The sequence below is a fragment of the Mirounga angustirostris genome, unplaced genomic scaffold, assembly GCF_029215605.1.
Source record: "Mirounga angustirostris isolate CCGP_5_RB_7025 unplaced genomic scaffold, mMirAng1.0.hap1 SCAF_14, whole genome shotgun sequence".
NCBI classification, from domain to species: Eukaryota; Metazoa; Chordata; class Mammalia; order Carnivora; family Phocidae; genus Mirounga; species Mirounga angustirostris.
In genome coordinates, this window is record NW_026991722.1 from 37,164,420 (window position 1) to 37,188,084 (window position 23,665).

Consider the following 23,665-nt stretch of genomic DNA (forward strand, 5'->3'; position numbering starts at 1 on the left):
ATTTCACCCAGTCTTGCCTATCTGAGATTCCTCTGCTGCTATCCCCTCTTTATTCCACATCAACCTTTCTAAACTTCTACTAAAAGCCAAAATAGATACAAATACACTGAAAACTAGAAGTAATTTCTAAGTAGCAGTTTGATAGGGATCCCTGGTACCTTTGAGTTGATGCTATGCAAGAATTTCCCCAAATTCTCACCCTTATTGGTCCAGGACTAGCATTTCATCCCTCGTGGCTCTTGTGGGTGACAAGGGAGGTGTTCTGTATTCTGAACTGGGTCACACTAAAGAAGAGCATAACTGTCCCCACCCCCACACAAAGAGGAGCGTGCAGAGTCTTCTTTCACGTTAGGAAAAACCAGGTTGACTTTTACTCTTCCTGTTTTGAGCACTGTGCAGCTCCTCAGAAAGCCAGCCCCTTTCTCTGGTTTGCTGGCTTTAACTGAGAAGACCAAGTATCTTTGTTAGCCAAAGAGTCATGACATGGCCACACTTTAACAAAGCACATTCTCTGTTGCTACAAAAGTCCATTTCCCCCTCGTCCTCTAGGCATTTCAAATCCTCTTTCTTTGGACAGACTCAGAATTCTGGCATCCCACGTGTGGCGCATAGAACATCTGTCCTAGCTTGAGAGTCCCCCTCCTGAAGAGGCTGCTTCCATGTCTGGCCATAGAGCCAGGCACATAAGAGATATCAGAATGAAGAAAGGGTTGTAGAGATTGTCCATTCATGCCCACCATTGAAAAAAGATCTGGCTCTTTCTTCAGTGCTGTGTATTTAGCCAGCAACATTTCTGACTAATGCAAGGTGAAAGCGTCCTCCTCACAAAGAGACCGGAACCCCTGTTTCTCCAGTTGCTCCCGGCTTTTCCAAGAAGGGAACCCCGCTGGGATGTGAACGGAGGTTTTCCCCTCAGGGGATGACTGAGCTCTCTTTGGACCTTCAAAATGAGCTTTATCCTGAATTCCAAAGTCCCTGTGGGTGCTTTCAGATACTGAATCACTCCAGTTACAGATCACATTCTTTAGTATGGGAATGCCACAGCTTTCTAGGAAGAAAGCAGCTTATCAGCATTAACATAAGGTCACAGGCTATTAATCCTTAGGCTGATCCTACTCCATAGTAGTCTTCTGGAGAGCCCCCCTCCGCCGAGCACCACCTCAATTAGTGGCCTCTGTTGGGTGGGTTGGGCTCAGAGCCCTCCCCAGGGCAGCAGAGGGAGGCCAACAGCCTGCCCAGTTCAACTGCCCCAGGGGACTAGAGCCTCGATTGCCGGGAAGCACAGAGCTGAGCACACACCAGGGAAACCAAAACCAAATGAGATTATCTGGCAAGTAAAGGAGGTCAAATTACACTGAATCTTGGGCACCGAGTGTGGTACAATGCATTCCACTCCTTAAGCAAGCCAGACTACAAAATGACCCATACTCTATATTTAAGGGCTTTGAAAAATTATAGCCAGCTGATAAAGGGATTTTGATGGCGTACATTAAGAATGGTAATGATGTTATAAACTTCTTTTGGTCGTGTGATTTAAGCTTCTATAAAAATAAAGTATAATCCCCCCCAATTGTCTAAAGTCATAGCTATAATAAAATAGAAATTCAGTTATTTTCATACAAACTGAGCCTCATCCCCCTCTTAGAATCCTCCTTTATCCATCTGTTACTTCCCATGCGAACCAGGATTAAAATAATTTGAGATTGCCCTTTCTATTCTAGAATATCCGCCGTGCGAAAGGCACAAAAGTAAAATTAAAAAGACATGAGACAAGTTCCATGAGAAATACCATATGCATTAAGTCTGTGAATGTTTTTAATGATTACTTATCCTTGTATCGGTTTTTAATCAGAGATCCCTGAAACTCGTTGGAATAGAAGAACGGCTTTCCTCACAAGTACGACGGACAATGAAATGTAGCAGAATGTTCATAAAGCAGGAAAGTAGCACAGTAAATGGGATCAGATTCCCTTTAAGAGCCCAGTGTCCAAATTTAGCGTTCAGGTTATAGTGGAAATGGAATCCTTGCTTTACACGTGGCCTACCTTTATCGTCTTATTCCTTTGACCGTCCAAAGAAGAAATGCAGGAATAGAGTAGAATTTTTGAAAGGATAATGGGAGATTTCAATAAGACTTTGGCTGTGGCAGGATTCTTAGGACACTGGGTAACCAGGGTTGCTAAGACCTCCCTCACAAGATGGATAACCACTGTCCAACTGTAGTGGTGTGTGGGAAGCTTTTCAGACTCACATTCTCAGTAGTCTGTTAAAAGCGTTAAGTGGATGGAATTTATTGAGATATTCAGGATTATCTACATAGCTTCTACCCCTAAGTTTTGTTGGGGCTAGTGTGCATCCTAAAATGCTCATGTGATAACCACCCACATTATTTTGGGGGGGCCTGCTGAGGGGGTCTTACAGAAGAGTCCCACTTACAAAAATGTTTGGGGGCTGAATCAGTAATTATTTGATGGGGAAATTTATGCTGAATCCCACTCACCTGGGAAATAATCTACTGCTGCTCCAGAGTAGAAGCATCAATTATATTGTCATGGATAAAACTTGGGTGGGAGGTGGGAACAGAACACCAATCTATTATGGGAAATAAATCCAGGCAAAATACCCAACTTGAAATTTTTTTTTTTTAAGATTTTATTTATTTGACAGAGCACAAGCAGGGGAAGCGGCAAGCAGAGGGAGAAGCAGACTCCCCGCGGAGCAGGGAGCCTGATGTGGGGCTCGCTCGATCCCAGAACCCAGAGATCGTGACCTGAGCCAAAGACAGCCGCTTAACTGACTGAGACACCCAGGCGCCCCTCCAGCTTGACAGGTTTCTTAAAACCTTCTCTTCCCAGGGCGCCTGGGTGGCTCAGTTGGTTAAGTGCCTACTTTTGGATCAGGTCATGATTCCAGGGTCCTCCCGCTGAGCAGGGAGCCTGCTTCTCCCTCTCCTTCTGCCCCTCCACCCGACTCATGCTTACTAGCACTCTCCCTAAGTAAAATCTTAAAAAAAAAAAGACAAAACACCTTTCTCTTTCCATAATTATACAGGTCTATAGCTTTTTTCTTTGTAGTTTTATGGGTTATTAACAAATATGACATGCACATACACCGTCTATTCATTTTCTTCACTGCATAGCCTGGCATTGGGATCAGCGACTGATGACCAGTTGGGCTGATCTTTCCACACTGGCTTTGTGCTTCTTGGGGGAGACATTGTGAGCAATCTCTGCACTGTAAGATTTGTTGCAGATCAGCAGCACTCCAAGCTCCTTCGTGTTGTGGACTAGAAACTTCCGGAAGCCACTGGGCAGGATGTGCTTTGTTTTCTTGTTGCTCCCATAACCAATGTTGGATGTCATTAGATCTTCTGTGTACCCTATTATCAGTACCTCTGAGTTTCCCCCCAGTTGTGCTCAGTATTTACATATTGGTCTGACTGGTGCCAGATGAAATTCTTGGTCTTTTTAATGATGTTGGGCTTCACCAGAGATCCGAGGGCAGCCATGATGCTGAAGAGGAGATGGCGGCCACCTCTGCAGGCAGTTCCAAGGTGGAGTATAGCACTTCATTTTGTAAAATTGTTTCACATAGATCATCTCACCCCAATCTTGAAATCTTAATTCTTTCTCCATGGGTTCACTGTGGTCGCCTTTTGGCTAGCTGCCTTTTGCTCCTTTATTTCTCTTCTTTAGGAACTCTCATCTGACACAGACGGAGTTAGAGCCATCTAATTTTTTCCCACATGATCCCTCTCTTTCTCTGCCTCCCAAGGAGCCCTTTTAGACATTGCCTCCTCGTCAGCTCACTCCCCACTGCAAAGAAATTAAATAATAATGGGATGCCTGGGTGGCTCAGTTGGTTAAGTGTCTGCCTTCGGCTTGGGTCATGATCCCGGGATCCTGGGATGGAGCCCCACATCAGGCTCCCCACTCAGCAGGTAGTCTGCTTCTCCCTCTGCCCCTCCCCCCACTGGCGCTCTTGTGCTCACTCGCATGCTCTCAAATGAGAGAAATTTTTTAAAAAAATTAAATACTAAGGGATAGATTTTGTCTGTTAGGGTTGACATTTAGAGGGCCACAAACCAATACAATTTCTAAGTTTTGTCCCCATTGAGAGTGCATGCTCCAATCAATTGAACAACACATCACAGGGCATTTCTGGACTGAGATGTAAGAATACAATAATGAGCAAGGTGGGCCTTACCCTCCTACTTGGTCAGTTACAAATCCTTTCTTTGCATAACCCCAGGAAATAAAGAGTAATCATGGGAGCTTGTTCATTGTAGGAGATCACATAGCTGATGAAGGACAGAGCTGGGATCCAAACTGTGGTCTTCTGAGTCCAAATCACATGCTTTTCCTAAGGGTTCATTTTGACCCATTTCCCCTTTTTCTTCCCTAGGTCAGGCTTTCTTTGCATATTAAAATTTCATATTTCTGAAGCAACAGAACACCAAATTTCGATCTTCATAAAGTGTTTTTTTTTTTTAAAGATTTTATTTATTCATTTGAGAGAGAATGAGATAGAGAGAGCATGAGAGGGGGGAGGGTCAGAGGGAGAAGCAGACTCCCCGCTGAGCAGGGAGCCCGATGCGGGACTCCAGGATCATGACCTGAGCCGAAGGCAGTCACTTAACCGACTGAGCCACCCAGGCGCCCCCATAAAGTGTTTTTTTATGTGAAGTTCCTATCCACTCATTTGTTCAGCATTGGCGGAGCACCTAAGAACAAGTTACCACTTCGGTGCAGCTAGTATCCGTTAGGTGCTGCCTTAAGTGTGTTCCCTGTATCAGCTCATTTCCTTCCCCCAGTAACCCTCTGACGGAGGAGATTACTTATTCTTAGCTTACAGATACATGAGCAGAGGTTTGTGGCAGGGCTGGGAATTTGGACTTCAGAGCTGGAGCTCATGAACACCATGCTATGCATCTAGTATATCCCAGATGCCCTAAGTGCTGGGTGTCTAAAGCGTGAGCAATATGCAGCGCCCCAGCGAGGAGCTCAGACACACACTAATAACTATACCATGAGGCTGTGAAAGCAAACACATGGACAGGGAAGTGAAGAACAAAAGGGAAAAACTTAGGACTGCTGTTCCTTTGGAAGATATGTAGGATTTGAGAGCCATTTGTGTTCTCCTCTTTCTGAAAATTAGAGGAAAATGAGTATTTTCTCTCTCAGGTTCCTTCATGGCAGTGCTTTTCAGATTTTGAGTCAGCAGAGAATCTTAAAATTCAGATTATTCTTCAATAAGCCAGGGTGGGGTTGGAGATTCTGCCTTTCCCTAGAAACTTCTAGATGCTGCTGGTCTGGGGACCACACCGAGTTGCAAGGCACACGATCGGTTTTCAGAGCTCTTCCCACAGTCGGCTATGTGGTAATCGGGCCTGCACTAAGTCAGATGTGCCACTCACTCAGATGATCCCAAATGAAGCAAACTCATTTATAGCTCAGACCCTGCTACCAAGGACAGACCAAAGCAAAATTAAGGAGCTAAAGTCCATTTCTGGAGCACATTTTCCCTTGCTTCTCCTCTCTACCCCACATCCCTAGCCCGCCAGTGATCATGTACTCATCCAGAATTTCAGGTCCTTAGGGAAAGTTCTCTGCTTTCCAAGATGTTATGTACTTAATTAACTCACCTGCACAAATGTGTTAGGGAGTGCTCATCACCAACATTTGTTATTTCGTCTCTGCTGACCTAAATGGCTGGTTCTGGATCTTGTTACTCTGGCACCCTCAATGAAGCCACTTACTTTCCCTTGCGTAGAGAACAGACTCAGCTGAGTTTACCACACATACATCCAGGGTGTTTGAGAGATAGGATGCTCAGATGAACTACCAAGTAGTCTCTCTAAAGCAAAAAATGAGCAAAAAAATTTAATTCGCAAAAGCAGGGCACCTGGGTGGCTCAGTCAGTTAAGTGTCTGCCTTCGGCTCAGGTCATGATCCCAGGGTCCTGGGATCGAGTCCTCCCCCTGCTTGTGCTCGGACAAAAAAAAAAAAAAAAAAAAAAAAGCTTTCAAAAGCTAAATACTTCAGTAAACCCTAGTATACCTGAACTATCATTCTGCCTACAAGTAGCAGGTTAGGCTTTTGAGATTGCCAGTGCTTTCTAACATCACTCCCGGACAAGTCCTGAGGACTTCTCAAGGTGCACTTGCATTTTCAAACTGGGGGAAACCAAGGGACCATCAATGCCAGAATATTGAGTCCTCATATGTGGTGGGATGTGTACCCAAAATGGATTTAATCAACCAATTTTTTGAAACCCTTTTTTCAAAAGCTTTAGGAGTTAAAGGGACCTTTGAGGGTTGGTTGGGGGAATCCAACTATCATTTGTAAACCTGCCCGCTGTAAAGAGCATTGCACCTAGAGTAAAATTCCCTGGGGCTGAGGTTTTCCCCCTTATGTGACCGTGGGTATACCATTTAAACTCTGGGCTCCAGTTCTTAGTTTTCTGTCAAGTGCATTTAGACTGTTGCTGCTGTGTATAAGAATTCTTTAGCTATTGCAGATTTCTGTGTAAATGGAAAATACTTTATGTTCATCATCACTATTGGAACACATCTTCCTTGTCAATTGGATAGGAGTATTAGTTATGGAATGAGGAAACGTCAAAGTAGAATCAACCCTAGGGAAAACCAATGGCTTAGAAAGAATGGGAGACAATGCCCGTCTGAAGGGATCTTGTGGATGTGGCCTTGAGCATGACCCTCACTGGCCCTTGTGAAGCCTATTTGTTGCCTCTTCTGTAGTCTGTGACCTCAGCAAACCCCATGGTTTGTGGTCAAACCACAAAGGTTGGCAGTGGAAGGGATGGGGGGCAGAGAAGAAAAGGATAAAACTATCTTTTGATGACAAGTAGAAACTTTCCTGTTAGCTTTAAGGTTGAATGCTAGCTAGCTCAGATTTTTGCAGGGATTTCGTGCTTTATAGACATTGTACATAATGCAGGGTTTTAAGATTCTTTTTTAAAAAAGGTTTTATTTGACAGAGCGAGAGACACAGCGAGAGAGGGAACACAAGCAGGGGGAGTGGGAGAGGGAGAAGCAGGCTTCCCGCCGAGCAGGGAGCCTGATGCGGGGCTCGATCCCAGGACCCCAGGGTTAATGACCTGAGCCGAAGGCAGATGCTTAATGACTGAGCCACCCAGGTGCCCTGGGTTTTAAGATTCTTATTTCTTTCAAATCTTTTGGGTCCTCCCTAGAGAAGCGAGTTTTTGTGCCTTCTTGTTCCTCCCCATCCCACAAGGTGCTTCCTTTTTTGCTCCCCATGGGGAGCCCTAATGCATCCCCTAGCCTTCCCATGAGCACCATGTGCTTGAGTGCCAGGATGATGCAGTGCTCTTGTTTCTGCTTATATTTGGGGGCAGCTCAATACAACGCACTGCTGGACTGGGTCAGTAGGCCTGCTTTTTCCACGTCTTCCCTTCTAACAGGGTAAGATATGGGATCGCTCTACAGCCCAGGCCGATGGATGGGGAGAGGACGGAATGTTAACAACCACATGCATGGGGAAAAGTAAACTCAGCAGCGTATCTGAGTGGATGCTCTTTAAAATGTGCCTCCTCTGCCAAAAATCACACTACTTTCATATTTTGAGCTACAATGGCATTCTTATGTTGAACGGAAGTTTGAATCTTACTGCGACTTCTGCCTACTGCAATTCAAATAATTCAATGTGCTAATGTACTATCAAAATGATGTATTTTCCTCATGTATTGAAAACCTTATGGATTCTCTCAAGAAAAAGCCCAGTTCCCTTTACATTTTCTATTAGATTTTATTCTAAGAAAGATGGATTAACAACTGCCTTTTGGAGTGCTGAGATTTCTCATGGGGAAATCTTAGGTAAAAGGTAAGATACCCTCCCGGTTGAGGCAGCTAGAGGTCACAGGTGGATTGACCGGTTTGGACTGCACTTTAAGCAGAGCTGGGACAAGACCCAGGTCCTCCTACAATCGATTTAAGTTGGCTTAATAAGAATAGTGGGAATGGTGGTATGCCTAACTTGCGAAGATTTTAAAAGATCATTGTTTAAGGGGGTTAAGACAAACATTCTTTGTCTGAACTCCTAAATCATGCTTTTTTTTTTCCTTTTGAATGTTTTGGTAGATGTTGCTGCTTCCTCTTGGTTTGACTAGCATTTCTCTAACACTTTAAATCTTTGCAAATGGAATTTTAATTTCCTCTTTGTTTTTTTTAATCTCTAGAGCCTCTATTCATGATCATTACTAGATAATTTGCAGTTTTTTCAGATAGGGAGATCAAAGTAGAGAAGTCTCCCAAAGGCACATGGAATTAATAAAAAGTTATTAACTACTTAACATTTAAAAACAAGCTCCCCCAAATGTGAAAAACCAAAAAATGCCCATGGCTTTCAGATTCCAAGAGCAAGGCTTACCACACTAAACTTCACAAGAATAGGGTGTTAAAAATCTCATTCCTTTGGGATGGGCCACAAACCCTGTGGGAAAATATGACTCAAGTGGACTTAGGCTTGAGGTCACAGTGTATAGAACACAATTGTTCTTCCCATTCTGCATGGCTCACCTGCGTCAGATTGCTCAACTAGGTACACTCTGAAGGTGTCAAAGGACTGCTAAAAACCCCACCCAAGGTCCCTGTCTGGGCAAATTACTGTGAATAGCATCATCACCGACACTCTCATAAGCAGCTTAGGAGAGAAAAACAACTTAATATACTCTTCCGCAAGAGAAACCCAACTCAGATTCACAACTCAAGCTTGTGTCCATGGTGAGGGATCGGCACAGCGAGAGACTCCCAAAGGGGAAAAGAAGCCACACATTCTTGAATGTAGTTATACTCTTCGTGCTCTAGGAGGCTGATTGTGAGAGCCATTGATAAGCAGTACCAGGAGCCTCTTGTTCCTTTCACATAGGACAAACAATAGCCCTGCAGGACAGACATGTCTTGTTTCTGGGTACAACTTGATTCCAAAGCCCTAATCAGTCTTCTGCTAATTCAAAACAGTAGCCTCCTGGGCTGAGCCTCCCTCTATCAGATTGTCCATCCTCAAGTTCACAGAACGTTCCTTCCACGATGAAAGGACAAAGCAGTTGCTAAACACAGAGAAAGCTTCCCATAGTTCAGCTGTTTAATTTTAGTAGGAGTTCAGAAACCTCATTGTAGAAGGACCTGCACTTTGTCTACAGTTAAAACCAGTATCTGGGGAGAAACAAACAAAGCAACCCAGGGTATCAGTGGTTCACTTTGAAAGGACGACTAGATGAAAGGCAGGATGGGGGGGGGGGGGGCGGGAAATGTCCTATCCTGAGATTTTTATAGAGAACACATTTTTTTTTTTTAACGGAAAAGCAATCTATGGTAGGATTCAAGATAAAACCTATTGTAACATCTGTCAGGATTAGAAGTTGTTTCGCAGCATTCCACCATTTAACTTCCCTCACACCTACTAGAACGCCCTATCTTCTTGGGTCAGAGAATCATTATCTCTAGGTCTTATCAAATGCTTACAAAATCTGCTAGCTGCTCACCGGAGAGGTTGAGTGTAAAGTGCAGGTTCTCCCAGAGATATTGGTAACAGATATTAAATACCTTAAGCAAAAAGGGTCAAGTTCCAATAGTGGACTTTCAGAAATTATTCGCAGAGAAGCATTTCTTTCCCCCCAAACCCCCGTATGTTTTCCACAGTAAAGACTACAATTATAGGGGACTCTCAAACTGCGGACCAGTGACCCAGAGAGTCCTACCTGACTCTCCACTTCCCCAGCATGAAAGAAATTTTCACCTGTATTTTTTCATCTACAAAGCCGCGGTATCAGAAAGTGATAAAACAACTCCAAATATTGAAGCTTACGTGCCAAGCGCCGCGCTCGAACTTGGGGACGTGAAGAGCAAAACGAGTCCATCCCCATCTCCGACCAATTTATGTGCTGCGGAGGCCCATGTGTGGGGAATTAAAGGCAAACCGCAATGAGTCACCTGACCTATCCTGGATGGGTGGGCGGGCCTGTGGGAGGTGGGGGGAAGTCATGGTTAGGTGGTTCGGAAAGGCTTTCCAGAACAACCTTTCTCAAATGTTAATCCATAACACCTGAGAATCTTAACTACAGTACGGATTCTGATTGGGAACGTCTGGGATGGAAGCGTAGCTTCAGCATTTATAGGATGCTCCCAGGTGATGCAGATGCCACTGGTCCGTGGAGCGCACTCTGCGCGGCAAGGACCTCCAGGAACTCACACCTGAGTTCAAAGACAAAGGCTGAGCCTGACTTCACTAGGGAAAGACATCCCAGGCAGAAAAACGTGCAAAGACATTGAAGCTAGAAACATTATGCTGGATGTGGGAAATAACATTCAACATGCTAAGGAAAATGTTTATGTGAAATATTGTTGAATGTGAATACAGTCAATAGGAGCTTTACACAAAAAGGGAAATTCTTCTTTTTGTAATAGTTGCACAGAGGTGGAAAGATTAGAAGTGGCTCCCCTCATGCCCCTCCCTCATCTTTTTCAAACTCTTGCTAATGTGTCTTATGTTGTATTTTTAAAATTTAGCTTTATTAAGATATGATTTATTTTATTTTATTCATTTATTTTTTAGAGAGAGAGAGAGTATGCACCAGTGCAAGATGGGGCAGAAAGGGAGAGAAAGAATCTTAAGCAGGCTCCATGCCCAGTGCAGAACCCAACGCAGGGCTCCTTTTCACAACCCTGAGATCATGACCTGAGCCTAAATCAAGAGTTGGACGCTCAAGCAACTGAGCCACCCAGGCGCCCCTTATGTTGTATTTATTAAAACACCAGCAGAAGGATAAATTAGTTTCTCCTCCATTTGCTGGTGGGGGGAATTCTGTACTGGGGTGTCTTTTGACATAATGACCACGTGACTTCCTCCAATTTGGGATTACGTGATTGGAGACAGAGCTACTTAGTAACTGATTGCAACAATTATGTAGTGACTCGGTTATGATCACTACATAAAGATGTGTGTTTTTGAAGGAGTAATATTTTAGAAAAAGAGGTGAGTAATTAAAAATATCAAAGCATGTTTTTGTAATCTATTAGTAAATTTTGCCTAGAAAAAAATGGAGGAATTATATGGAATTATATGGAATTCTGACAGAAGAAAAAACACCAAACGTTGTGTCTTTTGACTTCACAGAGTGAAGAGTAGCACCCTGATGAGGAATTCATTGCTTGGTGTCCCAGAACATGTCACTGTCCCAGGCAAGGGGGAGAACTTTACGTTTCTGAGGAGCAGAAGGGAAGGTTGTGGTTGCTGAGGACATAGAGCCATAAGCTGTAAGTCTATAAGATATATGCTTTATGGTTCCCTTCCGGTGCATAAATGGAACTCTTAATATTAAGATCACCTTTCTTCCAAATTAGGTGTGTTGCAGGAAAATACACGTATAATATTTAGTCCACCGCCAGCCCTAACTGAAAACCATTAAACAAATCTTATGACTGTGTGACTATACATAATAGAGTCCTCATAAAGACTCACACGTTACCTGAGTTTTACAAGAATCCTATGAGACAATGCCAGACTTCACTGTCTCTATTTGACAGATGAGAAAACTTAATTTGAGGGATGTTGATTAAAGATGTTAAGTAACATCTCCAAAGACACCCAGTCACTTAGCAGCGGAACTAGTTTTAAGCATCAGGCTTTTCTGATGTTCTTGCTCCAGTTCCAGATTCTTTTTCTGTGATACAACACTAACTTCTTTTTTTTTTATTAAGATTTATGTGTTTATTTGGGGGGGGGAGGGGCAGAGAGAGAGGGAGAGAGAGTCTTAAGCAGACACTGCGCTGAGTGAGGGGCCTGGCTCAGGGCTCCATCTCACAACCCTGAGATCACGACCCGGAGATTACAACACGAGATCACAACCTGAGCTGAAACCAAGAGTCGGTTTGCTTAACTGAGTGCCACCCCAGTGCCCCACAAGACTGTAACTTCTAAAAAACAGGTGGGCAGGCATAAGGAAGTGAGGATTTCAAACTCAAAAGGAATTAAAATCTATGGAAACCTATCTATGACTTTTTAAAACTCAGAATTTCACAAGAGCAGTTTGGAATTTGCCATAGGCTCAAACTACATGCCCTCCGTTCAGTTTTAAAGGAACCTAGATACAAATAGGTACAGGTGTGGTGTTGGCATATAAATATTCTTATGAAACTTACAATACACGAAATGAAGAAACACAAGAGATTTACTGGTGATTTGAGGGCCAGGAGGTATGTGCCACCTAATTTATGGGTTATTAATGAAGGACAAACCAGAATGTTATTTATAACAGGCTGTCCAGTTAGTCTTTATGAGTCTTTTTCGAACTTATATTTGTCTTATCTTGTTAAATATGTTCATTATAAAACAATATTAGAAATTATCATTTAGGATCCTCATAAGAAGAAAATAGAAATAGTTGCATATCAAAGATACTTGGTCAAAAGAAATGATTTCTTCTTAGGTGTTAAAGAGAGTTTTGTTAAGGATTATTTCAACATGGTATTAAACCAAAAGGTCAATTTATGTGTGAACATGTCAATCCTCTGCTTCAGGGTTTCTCCAACTTCCCTGTGCATGTGAATCACCTACAGATGTTGTTGAAGTGAGGACTGATCCAGAGGGTCTGGGGTGGAGCCTGAATTCTGCATTTTAAGATGTTCCTAGGGGATGCTGAGCTGCAGGTTCTGGGAGCTCACACAACTAGACTAGCGAGGCATCACTGGAATCCCTTGCGAATGAACTTCCTTGGAATCACTCGAGATCATGGGACTTTGATTAGTAATGTCATGTGGACATGACTGATGCTTTCTCAAGTACTCCACTTGCTAATAATTTACCCATCGATGTATCTATTCTATTAGAAGGTCTGTGAAAGAATAGGAAGTACCTTACAATATCTTACAAAATAAGATTGCTAATTTTCTAGCTCTGGGTTTACTTTTCATGATCTCCTCTTAATTAGGTAAGTTGTGCAGAAAACTTCAGATAATGGCTTGATTTTTTCTTTAGTGGGTGAAGGCAGCTCAGACATTCTACTTTATTATCTTGGACATATAGTCTCAGATCAGATATTTTACAGACAGGGAAAGTGAGGCATTTTGAGATTTATTGTGGGATAAAAGTAGGGTTGCAAATTAAGCAAAAACAAAAAAGAGAAAAGAAAAATAAAACCAAACTTCAAACAACCAAAATGATGAGACACCCAGTTAAGTTTTTATGTTAAATAAAAGACTCATTTTTTTAGTATGAGTGTACTCCCATGTAACACATATATGTAATATATACTTATACTAAAAATATCATTGTTGATCTAAAATTCAGATTTAACTGGTCATCCTGTATTTCACCTCGCAACCCGAGGTAAACGCACATCCTTCCAGATCCTAACTATCGCTGAAGGGCCGAGAGAACAGACGCTGACATGGAGAATGAACAGACCCACTAACAGGGTTGTTTAAACATTCCAACTGCACAGAGAACGGCTTTCTGGATTTGCCAATAACACATACAGCACGCGGTTACTACTGCTGTTGATGTGTGGAAACTCCTTTTAGAATATTTGTGCCCAGAAGACCATACTTAAGAAAAAAAATTACGTAGAAGTCAAGCCGGAAGTGAAACTAGTAAGTCTTCTATCAGCAGTTTCCTTTGGGCAGTGGGGGGGGGATCCGGGGCGGGGCAGGGGGTGGGTAGGAGAGGAAGGACCAGGGGGAACAAAGCAGAAAGGTTTTCTGTCTAGCTCCCTCTTTTTCTTCTCCACTTTCCAAGACTGAAGAAGATCAGTGGGAAAATGGAGATAGTGGTTTCTTGGTTAGAATCAAGAAAGGTGCTTCTTAATAGATCCAATTTTGACAGGCTGATTGGATTGAAGATCATCTTTGAAAGAAGGAAGGAAAGTGTAAGGTGGTTGCAGGCACACTCTCTCCTCTTGCTTATCAGTTGTTGAAAACAGCCTTTACTTAAAGAGGGTAATCTGGTCCTCTGGTTTTACTTTTATGTACGACATTGAATAAAAAGCTTCAGATGCTTTAGCAAAACTAAAAGAAATTGCCTCATTTTCTACCTGCCTTTTCTGGCTTATTTTCCTTTCTCTTACTAACTCCAAATACTAATAGTCATTCTTGCCATGTTGTTTATAATTAATTCTAAGTTAATACCAAGGTTGACCTGTTAGCAAAATGCTTGAGTGTTCTGCCCCTGTTTAATCAATTAAATATTATGAATTTCTTCCTCCATAAAAATATAGTAAAATCCAATTAGTTTAAGAAGATTCTTAATTTTGGAACTGCTTTTTTTAATTCAAGTTCTTATTTTAATTCCAGTTAGTTATGGGGCACGTGGGTGGCTCAGTTAGTTGAGCATCTGACTCTTGATTTCTGCTCAGGTCACGATCTCAAGGTCGTGACATCGAACCCCATGTGGGGCTCGGCCCTGGGTGTGGAGCCTGCTTAGGGTTCTCTCTCTCCCTCTCCTCCAGTCCCTTTTCCACCCCCAACCTCCCCCCCTCACATGCTTGCTCTCTCTCCCTTAAATAAATAACTGAATTCCAGTTAGTTAACATATAGCATTATAATAGTTTCAGGTGTACAATATAGTGATTCAACACTTCTATACATCACCCTGTGCTCATTGCAACAAGTACTTGCCTTAATCCCCATCATATATTTAATCCATTCATCTACCCACCTCCCCTCTGGTAACCATCAGATTATTCTCTATAACAAAGAGTCTGTTTCTTGGTTTGTCCCTCTCTCTCTTATTTTTTTTCCCTTTGCTTGTTTGTTCTGTTTCTTAAATTCCCATATGAGTGAAGTCATATGGTATTTGTCTTTCTCTGACTTATTTTGCTTAGCATTATACTTTCTAGAGCCATCCATGTCACTGCAAATGACAAGATTTCATTCTTTTTCACATTGAATAGTATTTCTGTGTGTGTGTGTGTGTGTGTGTGTATCACATCTTCTTTATCTATTCAGCAATCCATGGACACTTGGGCTGTTTCCATATCTTGACTATTATAAATAATGTTGCTATAAACTTAGGGGTGCACATATCCCTTTGAATTAGTGTTCTTAGATTCTTCAGGCAAATACTCAGTAGTGTGATTACCGGATCATAAGGTAGTTCTATTTTTAACTTTTTGAGGACCCTCCATACTGTTTAATTTTGGAACTACTTTGGAGAGAGATACACGTGATATATATATATGGCACAAGCTATATTAAATGAAATGTAGTTAATAAAATATGAAATCTAATTTATGGTAAGGGAGGAAAGTTACTTTTCACTTCAACTGGTTCTACAATCTGTCTTCAGTTGTTTCCCTTCATCCTTCTTCCCCATTATTCCATCAGGAGCAGGAGGGGGTTAAGTCACCTTGGGAGTTAGATATCTACATGCCATTGCTACCAATGGTCCCAGGATGGGGTTAGATACCCTTGTTATTATTTTTTTTTTGGTTTTGTTTTTAGAAATTATTTAGCTGATCTCAGGTACCTCAAACTTTACATTATTTATAATGCATTGTTTGATCTAGTGAAAAAGGAACCCCAACCACCATTTTTGGCTTCTAAATTGTAGGTTTCTAAATTGTACTGATTTTGGAAGGGATGAAGAGGACCAGTTATATATAACCCTGAAAATTGCTCTATTAATCTTAAGTGAAACTCATTTGCAGTCAGTGGCGTTAACAAGTCATCAAAAAGAGGAAATTCTCTTAACTGAAGGAAACTTTATGAGGCCACACTTAAAAAAGTAAGACAAGTTCCTATCAATGTAATTATTGTTCTTTCAAATATTCTTTCTAGAATCTTAATAGTAATCTGTCCAGCCTTGGGCAGAAGGCAAATCATTTGAATTATTGGATCATAATCTGATCTGTTTTTGAATTTGGAAATTGCAGACTAAATTGTCCATGGCATATTGCCAGCCTCTAGTCATGTAAGTGACTATATGAAAATCTGCTTATTATTTAATGAACACTCCCTTTATTAAGTAGTGAGCAATTGATCTTAAATGTATACTTTAGAAGAGTAGTGCTATTTTCAAAAACAGCAAGTTTCCACATCATGTTTTAAGTGTATAAAGTGACAGTCAATGAAAAATCTCAAATCTGGGGCGCCTGGGTGGCTCAGTCGGTTAAGCAGCTGCCTTTGGCTCAGGTCATGACCCCAGGGGGCCAGGGATGGAGCCCCCTCCCTCCAGCTCCCTGCTCAGCAGGGAGTCTGCTTCCCCCTCTCCCTCTGACCCTTGTGCTTGCTTGTGCTCTCGCCCTGTTGCTCTCAAATAAATCATCTTAAAAAAAAAAATCTCAAATCTGAATAAATCCTCAAATTACATATTCATATACTAAATCAAATAAGCAACAACCAACAAAACAACAAACCTGCCCTCACAGGTTAGGAAAGAGAAAAAGGAAGTTGCTACTGCTAAAGAGTTAAGGCAAGTGTCCCTCTGGGCTTGCTGTCAAGGCTGGGTTTTCGCATTTTCTGGGGCACTGGAAACGGTGACATAGCTTGATGTAAGTTAGCACTGCACTGTTTGGGCCTGTTAAGGTTCAGAAGTTTTACAGTTTACTGTATCACAAAAATTCATACGTTATTTAGAAAAGTACTGCTTTTGCAAAGTACACACACACCCAAGGGAAATATGAAACGAAACTATCTTGAGCGATTAGTTTACCTATGTTTGGAAACAAATTATTTTCCCTTTTCTTTTCTTTTCTTTTTTAAAGATTTATTTATTCACTTGAGAGAGTGAGAATGAGAGAGAACACATGAGAGAGAGAAGGGTCAGAGGGAGAAGCAGACTCCCTGCCAAGCAGGGAGCCCGATGCGGGACTTCGATCCCGGGACTCCAGGATCATGACCTGAGCCGAAGGCAGTCGCTTAACCGACTGAGCCACCCAGGCGCCCCTATTTTCCCTTTTCTTAAGGGAAAAAACCAAAAAAAGACGAGGGCTTTAAGTGAGCAAATTCTCATTTATAACTGAAGTATATTGAATGGGAACAAATCAAGGGTGTGCAAACGTCGTATGTAAATATTCAGTAAGTATTTTAGGCTTTGTGGAGCACACAAGTAGCCATAGACAAGAGGCAAGTGAGTAAGTATGGGTGCGGTGCCATTATACCACTGTGACCGCCGCAGTTGGCATTTTGTACAATTTTTAAGGATCCCAAAATAAGGTTCCTCTTTGGCTATGTTTTCAACCATTAAAAAAAGACCAAAACCAGTTTTAGTTCACAGGACAGGCAACAACAGACAGTGGGCCATAGTTTGCTGACTCCAAAACAGATGGATCCAGGGGCTCCAACTCAACGCAAGCCTAGTGTCAGTAGTCATTTTTGAAGTATGTAGATGATGAGATTTGCTGGGAGGAGATTGACCAATAGTCGTATTCTAGAACTCTGCTATAACAAATCACAATTTTGAAGACTTCTCTTGAAATTTAGGGTTGCAAATTTGGAGCAAAAAAATTTGTGCAATGAATAGATTTGAAATACCAGAGCCAGATTTTCCTGATTCAGGAGAATAAATTCACTTTAAGTGTTTAAGAGGGTTGCAGGTAAATATATAAGAGCGTAGGATTTTATTCTCTGTGGTCTTCAGTGGTGAAGGCTGCAGAGAATGCTCTGTGGATGGAATGTGAGGTGAGGGAGACCCAGAAGCAGAAACTGAAGGACTATTTAGTAAAGATGCTATACAGGGCATTTGCGTTTTTGCTGGATGGTGGGATGAACCTGTGAGGGCCCTTCAAACAAGAGAGTTTATGCTTCTATGAGTTGGGCAAAGATTCTGAAACTTCCTACTTTGGTTATCTGGATAACCAGCTAATGATGGCTAGATTCTTGTACGTTGGCCAAATCCAAAGGTTGATTACTATGTGAGAGCATGATGTATGTAAACAGTTTCTCCTATTTGAAGGAGGGAGCAGAGAATTAGAACTGAACTTGTCTGGCCAAAACCTCCAAGCAAGATTATATCCAACCCTGTTCAAGAAACAGCTTCATGACATAATGGACACTGGACAAGGAGTCAGCACCCGGTTTCTCGCCACTTTGGAGTATCATTTAATTTTTGGACTTGTGATTTTTGGCACATGGGAATTCTATCCACCTAGTTCTGTTTAGGCCCTGATATGTTAATAAGACCAAAGGGTGGGGGTACCCTTGGTGGCGCAGTCATTTAAGTTTCCAACTCTTGGTTTCAGCTCAGGTCATGATCTCAGGGTCGTGAGATCGAGATGGAGCTCAACCTCGAGGTCTGCCCTCAGTACAGAGTCTCAGATTCTCTCTCCCTCTCCCTCTGCCCCTCCCACTCATGCTCTCTCTCTCAAATAAATAAATAAATCTTAAAAAAAAAAAAAAGACCAAAGGGCTGTATAAATTTAAGGTAAAAAAAAAAACTAGATGATTCTCATCTGTTCTCAAAAACTTAAAAGTTTCTAAAATCAAGATGGCATGCCTTCTTTCTACCTCACTACTCTTGGCCTACTTGTAAATACTACAGAACTAGGTTTACACCATCCTCTGATGAAAGCTTCTGATTAATCTGGATTAGACCCTGTCTTCTAGACTACATTTCAGCCTTCAGTATCTTACACCTCCCAAAAAAGGGATGGGAATTTCAGAAGTGCATCCCCAGTGCCTCTTCGAAGCTACACAGAACTGAGAATGGGTTCATTTACATCATTTTGGCCTTTGGAAATTCTTATTAACATGTATTTTTGGTGGCATCTGTCAAAGACACAACCAGCTTCTCATTTTTAAATATTCTGGCTATTTAAATATACTTGTGCTATTTTTAATGAAGGCCAATGACAATAAAAGCTATTTAACTATTAACGTGTTATTTGTCCCGTGCTCTGAAATAACTCTCCTAGCTTCATGAATTCCTTTAGGCATCCACATAGGTGGATATTTGTTTTTTTTTTCCATAATAATTGGCAGAGAACAAACTTGTGAAGTGAATCTTCGATCCATGAGAGTAACAATTACTAGTTAAATTGATTTAACTGAATCATTTTATGCTAAAAACAATGCTAAACTGTTATATGTAAAACTGTAAATGAACAAACAATGAGCTACCATTTTATAGCACTTAAGAACTGAACCAGACCTTCGGCTCCTCCATATCCAGAATGTCTGTCTTGGAAAATAACAAAACTGAATGTACTCAGGATGCTTTGCTTACAAATGTTCTCCCCACCTTTTCATAATGTTCAGTATAAACAAGTAGCATCCACACCATGAAAGGTCTTATGCTCTGTGCTATGGGAGCTGCAGACCCAAAGGCCCCTAGGAGAGAAGACCAAGCAGGGTACACAGGGGCTACAAGAGATTCAAACCAAGTTCTATAGCTGACAACATTGAAGCCTTGCTGTGTGCCAGGCACTGCTGTTCCCCCTTAAAGAAACAGAATGGGGAAGGAAGCTTGCAGGCAATGACAGAGAGAGTCGTGGTAATATAAAGAATACTGAAGAGAGGAGAGGTATAAAAATGGAAGTTAATAGTAATAAAAATAAGAAAAATAAGCTTATTTAATAATCTGTATTCATTTTAAAACAGATTCTCTTATTAGGGTCATGTATACCTTAGGAAATGTTTTTTAAAGCAAGAAATTGTGGGTTAGTAGCAAACAAAATTGCTTGCAAAATGTTAGTATAACCATTTCTATTTAAATGGATCCTTTAATCCACTACTGACTGTGTAATCAAGCAGTATTTGACTTTTCTGTATTCAAAATTTATGTACTACAAATTCATCTTCTCTACTTCACATAATTGAAATAACCCAAACCAGCCCGCAGCACTCTCCAGCTTTTTTATCTTTTTAATATGCCTCCCACCAAAGAAATTACAGGATGTCTAGTTGGCTTTGCGTTTCCCCTTCCAACAGGAGAGAGCATTATAATGCAGCTGGTAGAATAGGGTGCTGGAAAAGGGATCGGCTTCTACAAGCAAACATATCCTGATCAGATATTCAAATATGCTTTCAAAGGAGTGGAATAGTGCGCGTCAATAAGCTACTGGATGTAATTACTTCCTATTCCCGGGGCTCCGCCTTGGAGTGCAGCCTGCTGACTCACCAGGCTGCTCCCAGTTAGTTTCTGCTGGGTTTCCCCACTGCCTGTGCACGTGAGTCATCATGGGAATGAAAGTTTCTACCCGTCTCCTTAACAACCGTGCAGAAACCATGCATGACAGTGAACTTCGATCTCTCCAATAAGAACTGGACCTAAGGCAAGCGAGGGTGAAAGATGATGTGGCAGGTGTCACCGCCAGCCAAGCTGCTGCATGACAATCCCCCGCCCTAGGGCGTCAGCAACACTCCAGTTTCAGCGTCTTTTTCCCCACCCGCCCAAGTAGTTAAACTGGCATCTTGTCTAGCATCTCTTGCAACTGCTGGCCACTGAAGTTTTTTTCTTTTCTTTTCTTTCTTTCTTTCTTTCTTTTTCTTTTTTCTTTTTTTTTTTGCGTCAGTGGTGCTCAAACTTTGCTGCACAACAGAATTACCTGCAGATTCATAAAACAAATAACAAACCCGATGCTTGGCTCTCATCTCCAAACAGTCCGACTCAAATGAGTTGGGATGACATGTGGACATCAGGATTTTCCAAAGCTCCACACCATTCTAATTCTAATAGGCAGCAAAGTTTGGGAAGGTTCGCACTGGAGAAGCATCACTCTTCTCATGCAAGTGAAACCTACCAGTTAAGCCTAACTAATGACTACCTGGTGGCCTCCCAACCTGTCTTGGACATCTACTGACACATGGTCCCTGATAACAGTTTGGCAGCCACAAAGAAGGCTAGCGAAGCAAAGCAAGGGGACATTTTTAGAAGGGACACTGTCTAGACAAGGACCATCTCCCCTCTTAGCTTACTAAAAACTTAGCTAAATTTAGTGCTCAAGAGAAGCATCTCAAATGTTGCAATTCTTTCTGTTACCTTTTGATCTCTGTTCTGTTTCATTCCAGAGTCTTGATCGGCAAAGCTGCAAGCCGCGGGTCCTCTCAGATTAGAAGCAGGTGCTGCGTCAAAGCACAGTCAAGACGCGACTGCACGCTTCACCTCTGCTGGGACCGAACCGCCGCCTCGCAGCGCGGCCTCAGGGTAGATACTATGCTAATCAAGAAAGTTCTTCCGTCTCCTCGCGGGAGGGAGGGTGCAGGTTTGAACACTTAACCCTTGATTTTACGTGACTGCATTATAGTGCGTTTAGTGACCTCCTCTTGCTTAGCGGGTCTGGACCACGTTCCACGATTTTGGAAGAGGGGACGTGAGCAAGTGATGGAGAAACCCGCAGGGAGGGGACAGCAGTGTTGGCTGGTGCAGAGGTGAAGGGACGGCTAATGTTCGGAATATTAATTACTCTACGCGCTACTGACCCGGCGAAGACTAGCAGAAAGGGACTGGGGGTTAAGACAAAGGCTCCTCCTGATCAAATGGCTACAGCGCCCCTTCCTCCGAGGTGATAGCTCTGCCTTCTGCGCTGGGCGGCACTTGGCACGGGACTCGCAGAGTGACTCAAGGGGTGACCAAATCCACTCGCCCTTTCGGGATTTGAAAGTCTGCATTACGGAGCGCTCCAGATTCAGAGGGAAGGTCTTTCTTTGCCCACCCCTCCGTCCAGCCCTTTGTGGGATTTCTGGGCTTTGGCGCAGCCCTTCTAAGGGTGGACTGAAGAATTTCCTACCGAAGCAGAGTGGGGGGTCACTGAGTAGCCCTCGCCCTGCGCCCAGGGACCTCTCTGCAGAAGAGCCCCTTGGGTTCAGAATCACAACCCGCTCTCTTTTCCCCAGACCTGGATCCCAGGTCCCGGGAGTCAGAAGCACCAGCGGGAGCCGGAGTCGGAATGGGGAGCAGTGGGCTTCGTCTCAGCCGGAGGGCGAGCACCCGGGGGGTCCAGGCTTTGATCCCCTGCCCGCAGGCGCCAGCGCGCCGCACTTCCTGGTCTGCCCGAAGCGCGCGGCCCCAGCCAGAGCTCTCGGTTCTCAGTCCCAGCGCCCCAGCTCCGGCGTCTCCAGGTCTGCGCTCGTCGGGCGCGCACCCCCAAGCCCCCTCTGCACCAGCGCCAAGTGTCCCCGTCCTGGAGAGCCCCGGCCCTCACCCACTTTGCTTCTGCCAGCGTGGCAGTCCGACTCCCTCCCCTCTCCCCGTGCGCAGCGCTGGGACTACGAAGGAGAGGTGCGGCCCGCGGGAACGCGGCGGGTGCAGACCCCGGAGCCGCGGCGCCGACCCCTGCACAACTTCTTGCCGGGCACGGAGACCCGGGGTCCCGCCGGCTCCGCGACCCGCACACTGCAGCCCTCCCCCCCCCCCCCGGCTGCGGGAGGAGGCGCGGCCAGTGCTCGGCCTGGGAGGGACTGCGCCAGGGCGGGAGGTGTCGGGGTGCGCCAGGGCGGTACCGCTTTAAATGCACTTGACTCACCTGCTCCGGCGCTGTCGCCTCCTTCCTCTACTGACAGCTGGGGGCTTTGTTTTCTCCACCCACCCGGCCGGCTGCGCTCCGCCCCCACTGCCCCACGTGACTCGCCGTCTGCCACCGCCGCGGCTCCGCGGGTCCACCCGGGAGAGCCGGGCCAGCATCACCCTTTCCCCAGGGTGCGGAGGGCAGGTGGAGACCCCAGCCCAGGACACGTCCGGGCTGGTCCGAGGTGACCTGTCGGCGGGGTGGTCGGAAGGTGGCACGCGGGTTAGGGCCCTTGGAAGCCAGAGTGAGTTGGTGACATGGAATGAAGTGCCAGCCAAAAGGAGCTGGGCTGTTGGGCCCCACCCGAGAGAGAGGAGGCCGGCGCCGCTCAGAAGAGGGGTCTTGAAAAGGCGACGTCACACCCTGAATTAAGTACCTGTAGCTGGAGGCCTGCTCACCAACCCGCGTGCTTCCGCTTTTCAGACCAGTGTTTGTACTCATACCTGGGGAACAACTGATAATAAGCGGCAAACTGATTTTGTCATGAACATTATTAATCAAACCAGGCAATTCCAAACCGAATAATATGGTTAATAATGCAATCATAGCAAGTTCTATTGAGGTTTCAAATCTGCTTTTTGGTGCTGTTGATATTTGGATTCTATTTGGAAAACGGAATCCAGGCTGGAGAAGCTAAGTCCAGATTATTGATGTGGGCACTGGTCCATTTGGAACGGTACCTATTTTTAATGAAATGACTTGAGAAAATGTTCTGGCTTCAAGACCCAGCTCAGTATCTGCTGCTTTTGGAAGTGTTCCTGACCCTTGCTGATCTCCAGTGTTTGAAACTGAACGAACCTGTTGTCTGAATCCTTCCTTTTGCCTTTGAAGAACACAAACATTTCCTCCTCCCCCTGCCCGCCCCCCCCCCCCTCCCGCCAATTGCAATTCAGGGGAAAGATTACCTCCATCCCCCGGAGCATCCTTTAAAGTGAAGCCTCTGCAGAGTGAAGTGACTTGGCAGTTTGCTTCCCAAACTTTCATGTGCAGAGGGATCATCTGGGAGCCTTGTTTAAACCAAATTCTGATTGAGTAGGTCTGGAATTGGGACTGATTTTCTGCATTTCTGGCAAACTCCCAGGTAAGGTTAATGCTGCTGGCTTGAGGATCACCCTTTGAAGTAGCAAGGCTTAGAGCACCCACTCTGGCACTGGCCAGCCTATTTTGAGTCCTGAAGCATCCCTTAATA

General features: G+C 43.8%; 1 protein-coding gene across 1 annotated transcript in view; it reads right to left on the reverse strand.

Annotated features, from left to right (window-relative positions):
• MAPRE2 (microtubule associated protein RP/EB family member 2) overlaps positions 1-22,523 on the reverse strand; it is a 151,935-nt gene extending 129,412 nt beyond the window's left edge. The window contains exon 1 of the mRNA XM_045886853.3: positions 22,435-22,523. The gene's annotated coding sequence lies outside the window, so the exon portion shown is untranslated. The remainder of the gene's footprint in view (positions 1-22,434) is intronic.
• Positions 22,524-23,665: the final 1,142 nt, after the last annotated feature.